General features: G+C 40.7%; 1 long non-coding RNA gene across 2 annotated transcripts in view; it reads right to left on the bottom strand.

Annotated features, from left to right (window-relative positions):
- LOC107136786 overlaps positions 1–15,785 on the bottom strand; it is a 60,440-nt gene extending 44,655 nt beyond the window's left edge. For both annotated transcript variants that reach the window (XR_007350869.1, XR_001502766.2), the window contains exon 1: positions 15,662–15,785. This is a non-coding gene — a long non-coding RNA (uncharacterized LOC107136786). The remainder of the gene's footprint in view (positions 1–15,661) is intronic.
- Positions 15,786–17,021: the final 1,236 nt, after the last annotated feature.

The raw sequence follows: 17,021 nt of genomic DNA on the forward strand, positions 1-17,021 counted from the left end.
GTGGTTAATGGGGGGCATGGCTATGGAGTATATATTTTGTATATGGAGCTGGAGTCTCTCTCTCTGCTTCTTGATCACCATGATGTGAGAAGCTTTCCTCCACCACCCTCTCCCACCATGATGCCTCAAGCCCAGAGGAATGGAGCCTTCTCTGAACTAAAACCTGTGAAACCGAGAGCCCTCAAATAAACTTTTCCTCCCCTACAGTTGTGCTACTCTGATCCGTTAGTCACAGCAGTGAAAAAGCTGACTAAAACACACAGAATTGGCAACAAGATTCAAAACTGAAGAAAAAGAGTTGCTAACTTCTTCCTGTTCTAAACAGGGCCACCAATATGGGGGCAAGCAGGCACTTCCTCAGAGACCAGCAAGAGATGGCAGAACAGGACCTGCTGTGATCAACTTCCATGAACCCCCATATCTGAGTAAGTTAAGAACTCCCTCATCTCCCTTCCCCACCCCAAAGTCAAAGTGAGAGTGGGGAGTTGGGTAGGGATCACTGAGATGGCCTGAAACAAGAAAGGACCTGCATCTCATCCCGCCGTTGAACGCCTACCCATTATCAGTCCCATGCATAGTCCGTGGTCTCTGTGGATGAAGTGAACTGAGCTGGACCCATCCACTGTGCCCTACCCATAAGGGCTGCCTGCCAAGGCAGACATCCCCAGAGGCAGGAGACTGCAGATGTCCCTGCTGATAAGAGTTGAGCAGAGATGAGAGGTCAAGCCAAACCCAGACCTGCCTTATAGGAACACTGAAAAAGGCAAAAAGGCCCTCTCCTCCAGAGAGCCCAGGACTCTCATGAGCCCCACAGAGAGCTAAATGTGGGAGCCTGTTGAGAAGAGAGGATCTTTGCCTATTGATGAGCAGTGACGGCCATTCAAAAGAGGGAGGAAGAAAAAAAGAAAGCCACTCTATATGACCCCTGCCTGAAACTGCATTTAGGAAAAAGAAGAAGATGATATTTCATTTGCATGAGAGTGGAATTTAAAATCAAATGGATTTGTCACAACAGAAAGTACCAGATTCCAAGGTAATGAAAATAAGGTTACTCTTATGAGATGGGAAGCGAAGACTATACAGAGCATAGGTAAAGCACTTATTGAGGGAAATGTAACCTTTTTATGTAGAGATCCCACCAGTTGGAGAGTCAATAGCCTGGTGACATCAAAAATGGTGTATGACAAAATGGGAATGGTCATAACTCATTAACTTTTCACGAAACAGATACCAAGTAGCTGCCAAATTCTGAGCCATGAGCCACCGTGGTGAAAATGATATTTTTTTCCAAGGGTCTAGAAACCAGGGGAAGACTAGATTCCTCATTCTTTACTGCCTCCTGAGCCAAGTCCCACTATAATCTAGTATATTTGTTAGGAAACTACTGTGTCCACTATAAAAGAGACCCAAGTATTGTAAAAATTAAGCAAGATAAAAGTTTATTCCTCATTCAAACATCCAGGTCAGTGACTTGGGGCTGAGGAGGAAGCTTCGCCCCATCAGTGACCCCGTTTCCATCCAGTCATTGCTTTGCCATCTTCAATACGAGGCTTCCATCTCGAGGCAGCTCCTACCACCAGGCCCCCCTCTAGCCAGCCACAAGGAGCAAGGGGAACGGAAGAGGAGGCACACCTCCCCTTTAAGCACATGATCAGAAGTTGCAGCTGTCATTTCCATCCACGTTCCAATCCTTGGAATACAAATGACCAGGGAATCTGGGACTATCCTCTTCAGCTGGGTGTTCATGTGACCAGCTAAGAGAGATAGAAGTGCTGGGGAATGACTACCAACCTCCGCCACACAGTTGTGATTCCATTTGCCAAAGTGATCTTTGGGTCCTGTCAACATTCAAATTAAAATATCTCTTTCCCTTTGTGATGATTAATTTGGGTTGTCAACTTGACTGGCTGGAGGGATGTCTAGGGAGCTAGGAAAGCACAGTTGTGGAGTGTCTGTGAGAGTGTTTCCAGAGAAGGCCGGCCCGGAGGGGGGGGGCAGTAAACTGAGTGGGGAAGACCCAGACCCACTCTGAATGCAGATGACACCATCCAATAGACTGGGGACCCGGATGGATGGATGGATGAATGGATGGATGGATGGATGGATGGATGGATGGATGGAGAGATGGATGGATAGATAGATAGATAGATAGATAGATAGATAGATGAGAGATAGAGATTGACCTAGGGATGCTTTACCACTGAACCACATCCCCAGTCTTCTTTTATTTTGAGTCAGATTCTCAGCAAGTTATAGAGGCTGACCTCAAACTTGTAATCCTCCTGCCTCAGCCTCCCAAGTCACTGGGATTGCAGGTGTGCACCACTACACCTGGCCCTTTTCTTATGCATGTACTCTTGACCCTTCTTGAACAAGTTCAAAAACTTGTTACTGCTGCTGTAGGACTTGGACATCTGACCAGATTTTCAGCATTTGAATGACAACTTGAACCAGCAGGCTTCCAGGGCTTTGGCTTCAGGCTGGGGATGCATAATTGGTCCCTCTTCTCGGGTTTCTGGCTTATTGGATTGAGCAGATACTGGTTTCCCTGGCTCTCCAGCCTGCAGACAGACAATAGTTACTGTGTGATTTTTCAGTCTCTAATTGTGTAAGCTAATCTAATAAATCCCTACTTATAATTTTGTATATTTTATTGGTTCTAGTTCTCCAGAGAACCCTGATACACCCTTGAAATAAGATCTAATTCCTTCACCATGGCTCTGGAGACCCCATAAGATCCAGCAACTCTCCTTGCTCATACTTCATCTTGTGCCTCACTCGCCCTTGTTCCTGGTTCTCTGCCCACATTTGTCATAGTCTGTGAGGTTCTGGGAGCACTCAAGTTCCTTGCTATCTTGAGGACTTTAGATTTGCTGCTTCCAAGTTCAAGAAAGCTCTCCTCCAAGCCCTTCTCATGGATGGTCTTTCCTTATTTTTCAGGCTCAGATTCAATTGAACCCCATACCCCACCTCACTAAGTTCCTTTCTATTATACCACTGTATGTCTCATTTCAGGGGACTTATCAGCATCTGTCATATCTTGTTTACTTATTTGTTTTCTTATTTACTGCACTTATCCCTGCTGAAATGTAAGATGCATGAGGTCAGGGACAACCTTGTTTGGTATGTTCAGAGAAGAACCCCTGCACCTGGCATAGGTAGGAGCTCAGTAAACATTTATTACATCACACTAAGGTTTTCCAAGACCTCTCCTTACCGTCCAATAGTGAACCTTAGAGCTGTCTATTTCATTATGTCTGAAGCTGAGAGTTAAGAAGGCAATCTGGCCCCAGGAAGACTCCTAAATCCACTTATCCAACCAGCCACTTGAAGAGAGCCTACACCTCATTCTTACCCCACAAAGAGAAAGAGAAGAAAGCAGCACAGGGCTCTGAGATAGTTTCCTGGCATGGAAACCCAATACCAAGTGAGAAAGCATGGCCCACTGACCATCGTAGCTCTTCCTTTGGTGAAAAGAGCCTAAGACGGTGAATGCACAAAGAGAGGAATCGGCTGTGGAGAGAAGCAGGAACATCCGCCCTAAGGCTAGAGATCTGGATAGATTAGGAAACATGGCGGCAAGGGCTTGGGGTGAAGGAGTAAGGTGGGTATCCTGCAGCACTGAGAGCAGTCAGCCTTGGCTGTTGGAAATCTGAGCCATTGGCCCTAGTCCCATGTCACTCACTTGTGACCAGGATGAATCATGCCATGGGCAGTAGTATCTCCATTTGTCTAATAAGAGGCTTGGGCTATGTTTTCTCTATGGTCCCTTAAAGTCCTGACAGTCCAGAAGGGGGAAGAACTTTCTTTATTAGCCCAAAAGTCCACCCAGTGTCACTGTCCTCCAAGCACCTCCTTTCCCTGTCCCCTCACAGCTCTGTTTCTAAACATGCTCTGATTTGATGCACCTGGAGGCATCAAGCATTAGCAAAGGAATCTGAAGAGGGTTCCATTGCATGCCACCAAGGAAGCCAAGAATTGCTTTCAGGATGCCCAGGAAATTCCTGATATGGTTTGAGATCTCTGGTATCATTGTTCGTTATAAGGAGTTAATTTGGGGAGTAGCGTCTTTTGGGATTCAAAGGAAAATAAAATTCCAAACAATTTAGAAGGGTTCCCCACAAGGATTTATCTCCAGAGGGGGGAAAAAAAAGAAATTTCACTAAGAATAGGGGATGAAAATGTTGGGTCTCTAAACCGTCCCTAAACTAAGCACTGTGAGTGACGAGGTCCAAAATGGGGTGACGGATTTAAGCTCATTTCTTGTCATTTCCTGACTTCTAGAAAACAGTAAGAAAACGCAGCCTGGGAAGTGCCTTGGAGGATGACATGTAGGCAATTTTCTTTTCAAATTGGACTGTGGAAAATGAATGAATTTCAAGAAAAAAAAACACAGACAAAAAAAAAGGAAAATCTAATTCTATAACGATTAAAGAAATTAAAACCATCAATTAAGGAAGCAAATAGAAACAAAAATATTTTCATAAACAAAGCTCAAGGCCAAGACATCTACCCCAGAAAACTGTAGCAAACGTTTAAATAAATTATTACACCCAGTCCCCCAGAGATATAAAAATAGAAAACACTGCCCTAGTCATTTTATAAAACCAGCATAACTTTACTTTGAATACCTGATAAAGAAAAATTAGAAAATAAGGAAAATTTCTGGACAAATTCATTCATAAACAGACTGCAAAAAAAATCCCAAACAAAATATGAGCAACATAAATCCAGTGAAAATAAATGATGGATCTCAAGACTAGCTTAACATTCAAAAATGAACTGATGCAATTCACCACGTTAAGAGAATAAAGGGGAAAAAATAAATGATTCTTTCAAGAGATGCCAAAAAGATGCATGTGATAAATTTTGAGTAGGTTCATAATAAAACTCTCAGCAAACTTATAATAAAAGGGCCTTTCCTAAATCTGATAAAGTACAAATAGCATCATACTGAAAGGGGACAGAGCAAACATTTTCACCCCGCACTCCAAGCTCAGAAAGAAAACAATGACTACTCTCATCATTTCTATTTATCTTTATACTAGAGGCCCCAGGCAAAGGAAAAGAAATAGAAGACATAAAATCTAGAAAGAAAAAAAAAAAACGCTGTATATTTACAAATGGTATATATGTTGACAACACTAAGGGAAAACTAATACAATGGTCGAAATTACAGTGACTCAACAGACTTTTCAACTTTACAACAATGCCAAACCCAGGTGTGCTTAGTAGAAACTCTACTTTGAATTTTGAATTTTGATCTTTTTCCAGATTAGCAATACATGGTGGGATCCTCTCTTGAAATTGTATTAAGAATTGTAATGCAAAAAAAAAAAAAAAAACAGAGAGCTCATGTATAATGGCATAATTTGGTGTGAACATACTTTATATACAGAGTTATGAAAAATTGTGCTGTGAATGCATAATTATGAATGTAATGCATTCCACTATTGTCATGTATGTAAGAAATTTTAAAAAAGAAAAAAGAAATCCTGGGGGGCAGCAGCAACTCAGAACTCACGATCATGAGGGCAAGCAGCCAGCATTCTATAATGCACTGTGCTTTGGGCTGTGATGGTCAGTAGGTTAGGTAGATCCAGTGCATTCTGGCTTCGATATTTTCATATTACAGTGAGTTTACTGGGACATGGCCTCATTGTCAGTTAGGAACATAGGTGATTGAACATAGGTGATTGAATTTTGTAGGAATAGAGGGCAATATAGGAAAAAGAATTATATTTCTATGCACTAGCAATAGATACTTAGAAATGAAATTTAAGAGATAACACCAATTAGGATAGCATCAAAAAATATCCAACTCAGGTGTGATATTTTGTAAGACATCACCATCAAGAAAACTGAATAAAGGGCACATAGAAACTCTTTGCATTTCTTACAGGAAAATAAATCATCAATGAGTTCAAAATAAAAGGTATAAATAAAAAATGCTAAAGTGACTGGAATTGGACAGTTGGTAGAAGCTGAAAGAATTTCAAGGAACAAGATAGAAAAGTAAAAACAAGAAAACAAAAAACCTTGATTGCCTCAAACAAAACTGATAGAAATAAGGATATTAGAGATGCTGTTAGTGAGGACAGAGGAGGTAAGAGCATAATAGAGAAATTCTAAATTGCCTTAGAGAAAATCTAAACCTTTGTGAATAGACTTTGAATAGAATCGAATTTTTAATGTGTTTGGTGATGAGCATGTTATTGGAAACTAGAGAAAGGAGTATCCACCCTTGTTAAATGGTGAAAGAAATCTCAACAAAACTGCTTCCTACATTTACGCAGAAAGCATAACTGTGCAATCCACCCTCAGGAGCCGCGATTTCCATACTCATGGACTCAACCAACCGTGGGTGTAAAACAGTCAAAGAAAACATAGGCAGACTTATTCCTTGTCATCCATCACCAAACAGTACAGCAAAGCGACTAGTTATACAGCATTTACATTGTATTAGGTATTATAAGTCACCTGGTGATGATTTAAAGTATGTGAGAGTCTGTGTGTGGCTTTTATACAGATGCTGTGCCTACTGATGTCAGGGTCTTGTGCATCCTTGTGTCTTGGTATCTGCAGGGGACCCTGAAACCCCTCCCACAGACACTGAAGAGACAAATGTGCTGATGTGGCTAAAGAGATCTCAAAGCAAACTACTGAACAAACTTCCTGGTTTCTTCCTGCTCCTTATTATAAAATAAAGAGAAAAGAGAGAGAAATCAGGGAAGAATTGTTAAACATAAGTAAATCAAAATCAAGATGATTTTGAAAATTCTCACCTTCTCCAGTTGGCCAAAAATATTAAATGTCATAATAGCTACTACAAATGTAGTAGAGAAAAGGCTGAGTGTGTGACCATACAACCCTTGACTGAAACCTTGGAAGGGTTTTTTTTTTTTTTAAGAGTATTCAAACACATACAACCCAAAGTGCTAAGGATATGAATCACAATCTTCTCAATCAACTCTGAGGGTTTGTAGGGAGCTTCTAGTATTCTAAGATTTTTTTTTTCCCTCAGCCATTACAGGAGTCAAAAATAGAGGAGGGATTATCTTGGAATAATCAGGGGATATGGCTTTTACCTGACAGATACAATACATGCAGCAAACAAATGGTACCAGTCACAAAATGGGAAAGATGGCGCAGGGTGGAGCCAAGAGAAGAATTTCCAAGGCTGCTTTGGACTGGGGGTGACTTTTTACTTTCTATTCCTTTCTTTTTTCTGGTGTTTTTATGTTGGTTTGTCTTGTTCTGTTTTGATCTGCAGTACAGAGATTAAACTCGGGCCTTCGTACAGGCTGGGCAAATGCTCTTCCACTGAGCTGCATCCCCAGCCCTGTTCCCTCCCTTTTTGAAATGGAATGCTAATAACTATTATCCTGTACCTGTCCCACGGTTGTGTGATGGGGATCAGGAGGCTGATAACTATCTCTAATGTCACCAGTCCACGGGCAAGGGAAATGTGCCCAGAACTGACACTTCACGGATTACACCTTGGAGGCTCATCCACACATGGTTTTGATATTTTATATGAGATTTTGAACTTTTGAGCTGATAAGGTTAATATGACATTTTGGATTTCTGAATGATGCTCTCTAATGGGATAAGACCCTTGCCGATCTTGGAAGGAAGTTAGCATAATTTTGCATTTGGGAGAGTTATAAATGTTTGGGGGCCAAGGGATGGACTATGTTGACCTAGATTCAAAACCCCAAGATGCGCCCCTCTGGTTCTCATACCTCACACTGCCCCTATAGAACAGTGAAGATGATGGATTTTGCTCCTGTGACTGGGCATGCATGGTACAGGGGGCCTTAGGGTGGAGGATGATCTAGGTAAGATCATCCTCAAGCGTTTTAGGAGCAGAGTACTTGCTCAGGCTGGCCACTAAGCAGGAGACCAAGCTCTGAAGTGACTTTCCATTTCACTTCTGTAACAGGTGGTTTGTTTCTTGACTTTTTCTCATTGTCAGTCTTGCTAGAGATTTGTCAGTTTTATCTGTATTTTCCAAAGAACAAGATTTTATTTCATTGATTTTTCTCTAGTGATTTCCTGTTTTTTTCTGCCCTCATTCTTATTTCTTCTGCGTATTTTATATTTAATTTGCTCCTCATTTTTTCAGTTAGGTACCTAGATAATTGTAACTACTCCTCTTTTTTTATGAAAAACATTTAGTGCTATAAATTTTCCTCTCAGCATTCTCTTAACCGTGACCTGCATAGGAATATGTTGTGTTTCCATTCCAGTTTAGTTCTTTATATCTTTCACTTCTTTGAGACTTATTCTTCCACTTGGATATTGCTTAGAAGGGTGGTTTTTAACTTCTAAGAGTTTAGAGCTCTTTCTGCCATCTTTTTGTGATAGCTTTCTAAGGTGATTCCATTATGGTCAGAAAACATACTCTGTATGATTCCAATTATTTTAAATTTGTTGAGGTGTTTTATGGCCAAGGACATGGCCTCTCTTAATAGATGACCCTATCAGTGCTTAAAAAAAAATTGTAATCTTCTATTGGGTTGAGAGTTGCATAAATACCTATTAGGTCTAGTTGGTTTATAGTGTCATTCAAATATATATTTCCTCAATTTTTCTGATTCTGTTCTCTGAAGTCTCTACAATGACTCCACTATTAAGCCCACCCAGTGAGTTTTGGTTTGTCATTGTTGAATATCTGGCCAGGGGTTGGGGGATGAGGGTGGAGGGTGGGGAGGTTAGTTACTACATTCTTCAGTTCTAAAATTTCCATTTTTCTTGGCTGAAATTTCCCCCTTTTTCATTTGTTTCCAGAGAATTCAGGGCTATTTGTTGAAGCCATTTTTATGATGGCCACTCAAACCCATGTCAGATAATCCAACATCTGATTCACTCCAGTGTTGGGATCAGCTTATTGAGTTTTTAATTTTCTTGTTTCTTGTTATAATCAGTTGTTCATTGGTATTATGTATGCAGTGGACATTATGAGACTCTAGATCCTTTTTTTTTAATTAGAGACCCCTCCTATAGAAATGCAGTGCCAGAGAGAGCAATTCAGTGTGTTTGGATTCCTGCTGGGCTCACTGACAGCACCCCTGCTGGCTCACAGAGTCTCCCCACACACACACACACACACACACACTCAGATCCTCCTTCCTTATTCACTGATGCCTTCCTGCAGCCCAATTGTGCAAGCTCATTGCTTCCAAGTAAGGACACAGAGCTCCCTGTTGAGCCCCACTGCTGCCAGAGAAGGGAAAGGGCCGGTTGATTCACAGTGCTTTGTTGCTATGCGGTGAGTCAGAAGCTCAAGTGAGCCTGCTGACTAAGCGGAAGAACAGAGCAACAAGTAACCCCATTTCTCAGCATCTTATTCCACCTCCTTGATGCCAGGCGAGGGTGGAAGCTAGTCCTACCCCTTCTACCTCATGAAATTTTGTTTTGTTTTTTTATTGGTTGTTCAAAACATTACAAAGCTCTTGACATATCATATTTCATACATTTGATTCAAGTGGGTTTTGAACTCCCAATTTTACCCCAAATACAGATTGCAGAATCACATCAGTTACACATCCACATTTTTACATAATGCCCTATTAGTAATTGTTGTATTCTGCTACCTTTCCTATCCTCTACTATCTCCCCTCCCATCCCCTCCCCTCCCATCTTCTCTCTCTACCCCATCTACTGTAATTCATTTATCTCCTTGTTTATTTTCCCATTCCCCTCACAATTATACACAATGGAGTATTATACATCACTAAAAATGACAAAATCATGGAATTTGCAGGGAAATGGATGGCACTAGAGCAGATTATGCTTAGTGAAGCTAGCCAATCCCTAAAAAACAAATACCAAATGTCTTCTTTGATATAATGAGAGCAACTAAGAACAAAGCAGGGAGGAAAAGCAGGAGAAAAGATTAACATTAAACAGATACATGAGGTGGGAGGGAAAGGGAGAGAAAAGGGAAATTGCATGGTAATGGAGGGAGACCCTCATTGTTATACAAAATTACATATAAGAGGTTGTGAGGGGAATGGGAAAATAAACCTCATGAAATTTTGTAGGAGAGAGAAACCTCTTCTTCTACCCTATTATGTTCCCTATATGTTCAGGGTCTGGGGACTGCAAATTAAACTATAAAACAAATAAACAAGAAGAAATAAAGACTTATTTATTTATACGTGCCATTCACACACTGGAGAACACAATGATGAGTTAGGGCTTATAAAATCATCCTAACAAAGGGAAATAAATGTGTGCAGAAATGACAAGGCAAAGGGAAAAAAGGAGGTTGGGTTTCTATGAGCAATACATTGTGGGAAGGTAAATATATGGGGGGGGGGAACTAATGGAAGATCAGGGTTATTTTAGTCAAGGTTGTTCAGACAGAGCTCAGTACCAACATTCTGTCTCCAGAGATAATATTTATTTTCATTCTCCTCAGATGAGAGAGGGAGGGGGCATAAAGGCAGATGTATACCTGCCTTTTGGCAGAAATGGGGAGGGTCCAGTCCTATAGCTGCTGTTGCTCAGTTGCCATCAGCTAAAAATGGCATGTTTGGGGTTGACAGATTCTGCTCCCCTTCCATTCACGGCTCTGGGTGGGAGTGGCTCACTTCACCACTGAACTTCTTAACACCATCCTGGAGGGAAAGCTGGAGTGCAGCCTGATCTCCTGGGCAGGAGCTGGAAGATCCACTCCCTGCCCAACCCCACTAAACCATGGAGCATGGCTTCTGTTGGAGTGTGGTTGGCTGGAGTGGGAAGGACCTTGTCAAGAAGGTTCTCTGTGGTTGAGGCCATCACCCTTTTCCTAGCCCTTTAGCTGTGGGGGAGCAGGCTTTCCTTGGACCCTTTTTATCTGTCTGTTGGGTGGGTGGTTCTGCAGCACACTGAGGAGAGATCACGGGAAGCAGGGAGGGCCACAGAGAACTCACCACGGTGCCCTTCCTGAGGCTCCTGGGAAGCCACCTTCTTTCCACCACCTGGAGAATCTCCAGAGTGGGTTTGTTGTACTATGCCCAGGGATTTTTAGTTGTAAAGGAGAACAAAAGAGGAACAGGGCTGCTCCATCTTTGCCCACACTTGAAGTGCTTCTTACAGCAACAACACTCTCAATACCGAAATCTACGTTTGTTGTTCTTGCCACATTCCAACGGCCACAAACTTGGTGGCTGAAAACGACATTAATTTATCACTTGTCATTTGGGTCAATCAGAAGTTCTGGCATGACATGAATCGATTCTCTGCCTGGGGACTTCACTGAGGCTGCAGCTTTACCTGGGACTCGGGGTCATTTTCCACTCACTGGTTGTTGCACAGATCATTTCCTTGCTGCCAAACAACCTTGATCCCCCTTCTCTTGCTGGCTGTCAGTCAAAGGCCATTCTCAACTGCCAGAGGTCACTCTCAGGTCCTTGCCATGTGGTTCCCTCCATCTCAACAGTGGAGAATCTCCCTCATGTCAAGTACTTCTCATGTTTTGAAAGTCTCCTGGTGCCACCAGACAGAGAAAAATTCCTTCTTTTCAAGGACTCATGTAGTTCCAGTAGGTCCACCCAGATAACTCCTTATCTTAAGGTCAACTTTACTATATGATAAGCTAATCACAGGCGTAAAATCCACCATCTTCACAGCCCTGAGGATGAGACGGAAGACATATTCAAGAGGGACAGGAAGACGTTCAGGATGTCTCAGGGGTCCTTAGCATCCCACAGCTCTGTTCCCAATGCTGGGTTCACTAACATCATATCATTAGCATAAAATTAATCATTAATTCCACATAGAATTCAGTAAATGCCTTGAGCTGAAGCTTTGGCCTCCCCCACTGCCCAGGGGATAGGCTTACCAGTATACCACTGAATCAATCTTACAAAATATATGCATTAAAAATGACTTTATGACCTTTGCCAGTAAATGGATGGATCTGGAGACTATTATGTAAGGCGAAATAAGCCAATCCCAAGAAACCAAAGGTTGAATGTTCTCTCTCATATGTGTATACTAACACACAACAAGGTGGGGTGGATAGAAGTTCAGTGGATTAGACAAAGGGGAATGAAGGGAAGGGAATGGGGACAGGAATAGGAAAGATGGTGGAATGAATCTGACTTAACTCTCGTATGTACGTATATAAATACACCACTGTGAATCTCCACATCACGTACAACCACAAGACTGGGATCCTAATTGGAATACAATATGCTCCATGTTTGTATAACTATGTCAAAATATACTCTACTGTCACGTATAACTAAAAAGAACAAATAATTTTTAAAAAGTTAATTATCTCAGGTATTGTGAATAGTGATAGAAGATGTTTAATGTACACACATGATAAAAGAACACAGAGCTAAATATAGAAACATACACAGGTACAGATCAACTGGAGAAATCTGAACAATCTTTGTGAATTGTACCAATGTCAATTTTCTAGCATTGACACTGTACTGTGTTTATGGAAGATATTAACATTGGGAGAGATTAGGTAATATGTGCACAGTTCCTCCCGGTAGATATCTTTACAATTTTCTGTATGTTTGTAATTATTTCAAAATAAAAACTGAAAAAAATACATATGCAAGACTTCTAACACTGAAAACTACAAAGCAGCATTGAGGAAAAGTAAAGATGACCAAAATAAATGGGGGAGGTATACCATGTTTTTGGACTGGGAAACTCAACATTGTAAAAACATCAGTTCTTCATAAATGATCCAGAGATAAAATCTAATCTCAATCAAAATCCCATAAGTTATGCATATTTGTGTGTGTTTATAAATTAGCATGTGACTCTAAAATTAATATGAAAACACCAAAACCCATAGTAGACATAATAATTTTGAAGTAAACAACAGATGTGAAAAATGTATATATTACCAGATTTCAGAACTTACTCGAAAACCACAATAATAAAATAACCATGTAGTATTTGTATACAGGTATATAAATCACTGATATAAATCAGTGAAATAGAATTTTTTAGGTTTCACAAAAAGACCCACACATGTACATTTCACTATGGCAAAAAAGCCACTGTGATTGAAGGGAAAAAAAATCACCTTTTGAGTAAAGGATGCTTGCAGCAATTACATACTCATATGGAAAAAAATAAAATAAACTTTTACCCTTTCCTTATAAAAAATGAATTTGTGATAGATCATAAACCTAAATATCAAAGATGAAACACTAAAACTTTGAGAAGAAAATATAAAATAGTATTTTTATGAGCTTGAAGTAGGCAAAGATTTTTAAACGGAACACTCTAAAATGAAAATAAAACTCTATATTTTTAACATTAAGAGCTTCTGTTCACCTAAAGACTTCATTAAAACAATGAGATGTAAAGGAGACAAAGTTTTACCTCTTCACTTTAGGGTTTCTTAATGGAACCTGAGAGTTAAATTGGCATAAGACAGATAAACAAGAGGAATGCATCCAAATTTATGTAATACAAGTTTTAAGTGGCATGGAATCTTCATAAGAAAATGAAGACCCAAAGACACAGTTAGCACTAAACATATATGGGCTAGGGATGTAGCTCAGTGGTCGAGTGGTTACCTAGCATATGCAAGGCCCTGGGTTTGTCCCCAACACTGAAAATAATCACTTTTAGTCACTCACTTTTCCAAGAGAACCCACTCTCTCTATAAAAGTACACCCACCCACCCACCCCACTTTCCCTTCTAATAAACGTTGCTATAGTTTTTAAAAAGCAGTATACACATACATATTGAGTGAGATAAGAATAGTAAATTAGGAAAATATGACAAGGCAGAAGGTACCAAATTGGTGACGTGAATAGGAGGATAATCGCTGGTCTAACAAGATTCATTTAAACAGATTTCCCTGTCTCCAGCTCCCATCCTTGATAATAAGAATGTTTTCTTTCTGGTATAAGGAAGGGATCTTTCACAGGAGAATTTCATCTCCTGTTTTAAAGAAACAAAAAGAAAATGAGAATAATTTTCTTGAACCTGTTGTTTTCCAAGTGCCTTTGTGTTAGTTGACTTTTTTGTCACTGTGTCAAATACCTAAGGAAAAATAACCTAAAGGAAGAAAGACTTATTTTGCCTCTTGTTTTTAGAGGTTTCAGTCCATGGAGAGCAGACTCCATTGCTTTGGGACTGAGAAGAGGCGGGACATCATGGCAGAAGGGTATGGCCGAGGAAAGCTTCTTAGCTCATCATGGCAGCCAGGAAAGAGAGAGAGAAGAGGCCCGAGACAAGACATACCCTTCCAGGGCACTTGCTTCCAGTGACCTACTTCCTCAAACTAGGCCTCACCTCCTACAGTTTTCATCACCTCCAATAGTCTGTTCAATTATGAAACCATGGATGGATTCATCCACGGATGACGTCAAAGCCCTCATGACCCAGTCACTTCCCCAAAGCCCCAGCTCTTGATATTGCTGCATTGATGACCAAGCTTTCAACCCATGAGCCTTTGGAGAACATTCCAGATCCAAATCATAACAGCCATCAACTCAAAATACTCACTATACCAGGGTGGTATATTTTTAATTCCTTAGCTACAGGGTGGAAGATATTTACCTTATATAAACATATAGAGAGAACACCTATAAAACGTATTATCTTGAAAAACAGTCCATCCCATAAAAAAAGAAGCAAAGAACTTGTGCTTTATAAAAGAGTACAGTCAATAAGTATATGAAAAGATGGCCAATGTCATTATCCCACACAACACAAAAAAAAATAATGGAAAACCATCACAAGGTACCCCTGTACCCCTAATAAAAGTAAAATTAAAGGAACTGAAAATACCATATACTAGCAACATGTCATGTAACTGAAGCTTTCATGCATTGCTAGTGGAAATACAAATTTCAACAGCCACTCACCTTTGACCCAGTAATTGTACTCCTGACTTTGGTCCCCAATGGTATTGCAAAAGAATCTTCATAGCAACTTTGTTTACAAATGGGAGACAACCCAATTATCCATCAATAGTAGACTAGATGTATCTTTTGTGACATATTTATGCAACAGAATGCAACATTTCAATGAGCAAACACATGAACTGTAGTCACACATTACAATATGGATGAATCACTCAGATATAATGATGAGGGAGAGTGAACCCCAAAGGGTGAAAACAGCATATTTGCATTTGTATGAAACTTGAGAAGCAGCAAACTAATCCTATTGAATCAGGTTGAATGGTGGTGGTGGTGGGGGGGTGCTCTTCTGAATTAAGAACAACTTTCTCATGCTGAGAGTGGGAGCTGCCTTCAGAGAGTTCAAAACTTTGGAAACAACAAGCTTCTCCTATCTTCCTTCAAAGCTGGCTTGAAATAAAAACCCATTTTCCTAACAATTTGACTCAAAATATTTCTGGAGCAGTGAACAGCTTAGCCTAGCCTCTTCCCCCTAGCTACCAACCACTAACACGACATATATTTAAGACATTTGGGGAATAATTAAGGAAGTGTGAATAAGTCCTGGACACTGACAATATAAGAGACTTGATCATTTTTGTTTATGTAATTATGGCATTTTTATCATTTACCTAAAATAAAGAGAAAAATGTCATGATATCTGCAACTTATTTTTAAATCGTTCTCGCGTGTGTGCGTGTGCAGGTATTAGTCAGTTTTCTGCAACTGTATCAGCATACCTGATAAAATCAACTTAAAAGAAAGGTTTGTTTTGACTCACAGGTTCAGAGGCTTCAGCTGTGGTTGCTCAGCCTGGTTGTCTTTGAGGCTGAGCTGAGGAGTGTGTGGTAGAGAAAGCTTCCACCTCATGGAGGCTAAGGAGAAAAAGAGAAAGAGGAGGGGCCAGGATCTCAATGCTCCCTTCAAGGGCACATCCCAATGACCTGACTCCCTTCCCCTTGACCCCTCCTACTAGAGGGTCCACCCCCTCCCAATAGCACCGTGACCTGGCACCAAGCCTCTAGCACATGAGCCTTCAGGAAACATCCAAGGTCCAAACTATGGCAGTGCACTTTTACCCTTTGGGGATAAAAGTGAAAATGAACTATGGTTTCCTCATAAAAATACAAGATAAACACTTCATTTTGGAATAAAATTTTAATCAGGGCATAAAGAAAAAGATCAATATCTCTCCCATCTCAAAATTAAGAAATTTTTATCAAAAAATACCATTAAGAGTGAGGAAGGATAAGCCACAAAATGAGAGAATAATTCACAAGTGTTCATTTTGTAATAACCCATGGGGCTGTATATGAATACCTTTTATGTATATTTCTGTATATATTTGTATTCCATAGTAGCAAATAAAACTTACAAAAGAAATTGAGCTGTAAAGGCCAGGTGGATTTTACTCAGCCAGGAGTGACTCTAAGGAGGTTTTTATCATGCTTGTTAAATGGCTCATTTAGCTGCCAGGAGGGGTAGCATTGTTGCCTGGGAAAGCCATTAAAAAATAAACAAACAAACAAACAATAAAACTAACAAGCAGTCTTTTCCAAAGTGCTGGGGAGGAAGAACCAGAGGCTGAGAAGAGGTGGGGCAGCAGCTGGGGAGACCCTCCTAGAAAATAGAAAACATCATGAAGCCAATTAATTTTCCCTGATTGGCAGGACAGTTAATTTACCCAGAATTATTCATGCTGAAGGGTTCTAATTATTCATCTCCATCAAGATGCAAATTGAGTTTTACAAAGAGAGAACAAGAGGGAGGCCAGAGGGAAAATTGTGGGGTGTGGTGGAAAGGTTTCGTGGGGGGAGAAGATGGGATGGGAGATGAGAGTGCTGGAAATCTGGGAATTTGCAGATACAGCATTGGCAGGGGAGCCTTGGGGTCTGATTGCCTTCTGTCTGGAGTAGTTCTTCACCCAGGAGAGATACTGGGATAGAGGATAAGCAGTTCAGGTGAGGTGGCGGTTGGGTACCAGCTCCATCTCAGCAAGCACTGGATTCTGGACACAGAGGATGCCCAAGGCTCGAGACCCAGAGACACTCTCAGCTGGTGCTGAGTTTTCCCTAGAGATAGTTACATAACAATTTAAAAGGACTGCTTGCTCTCAATATGCATTCTTGCCTAGGATGCAT

Source organism: Marmota marmota, unplaced genomic scaffold, assembly GCF_001458135.2.
Source record: "Marmota marmota marmota unplaced genomic scaffold, marMar, whole genome shotgun sequence".
Taxonomy (NCBI): domain Eukaryota; kingdom Metazoa; phylum Chordata; class Mammalia; order Rodentia; family Sciuridae; genus Marmota; species Marmota marmota.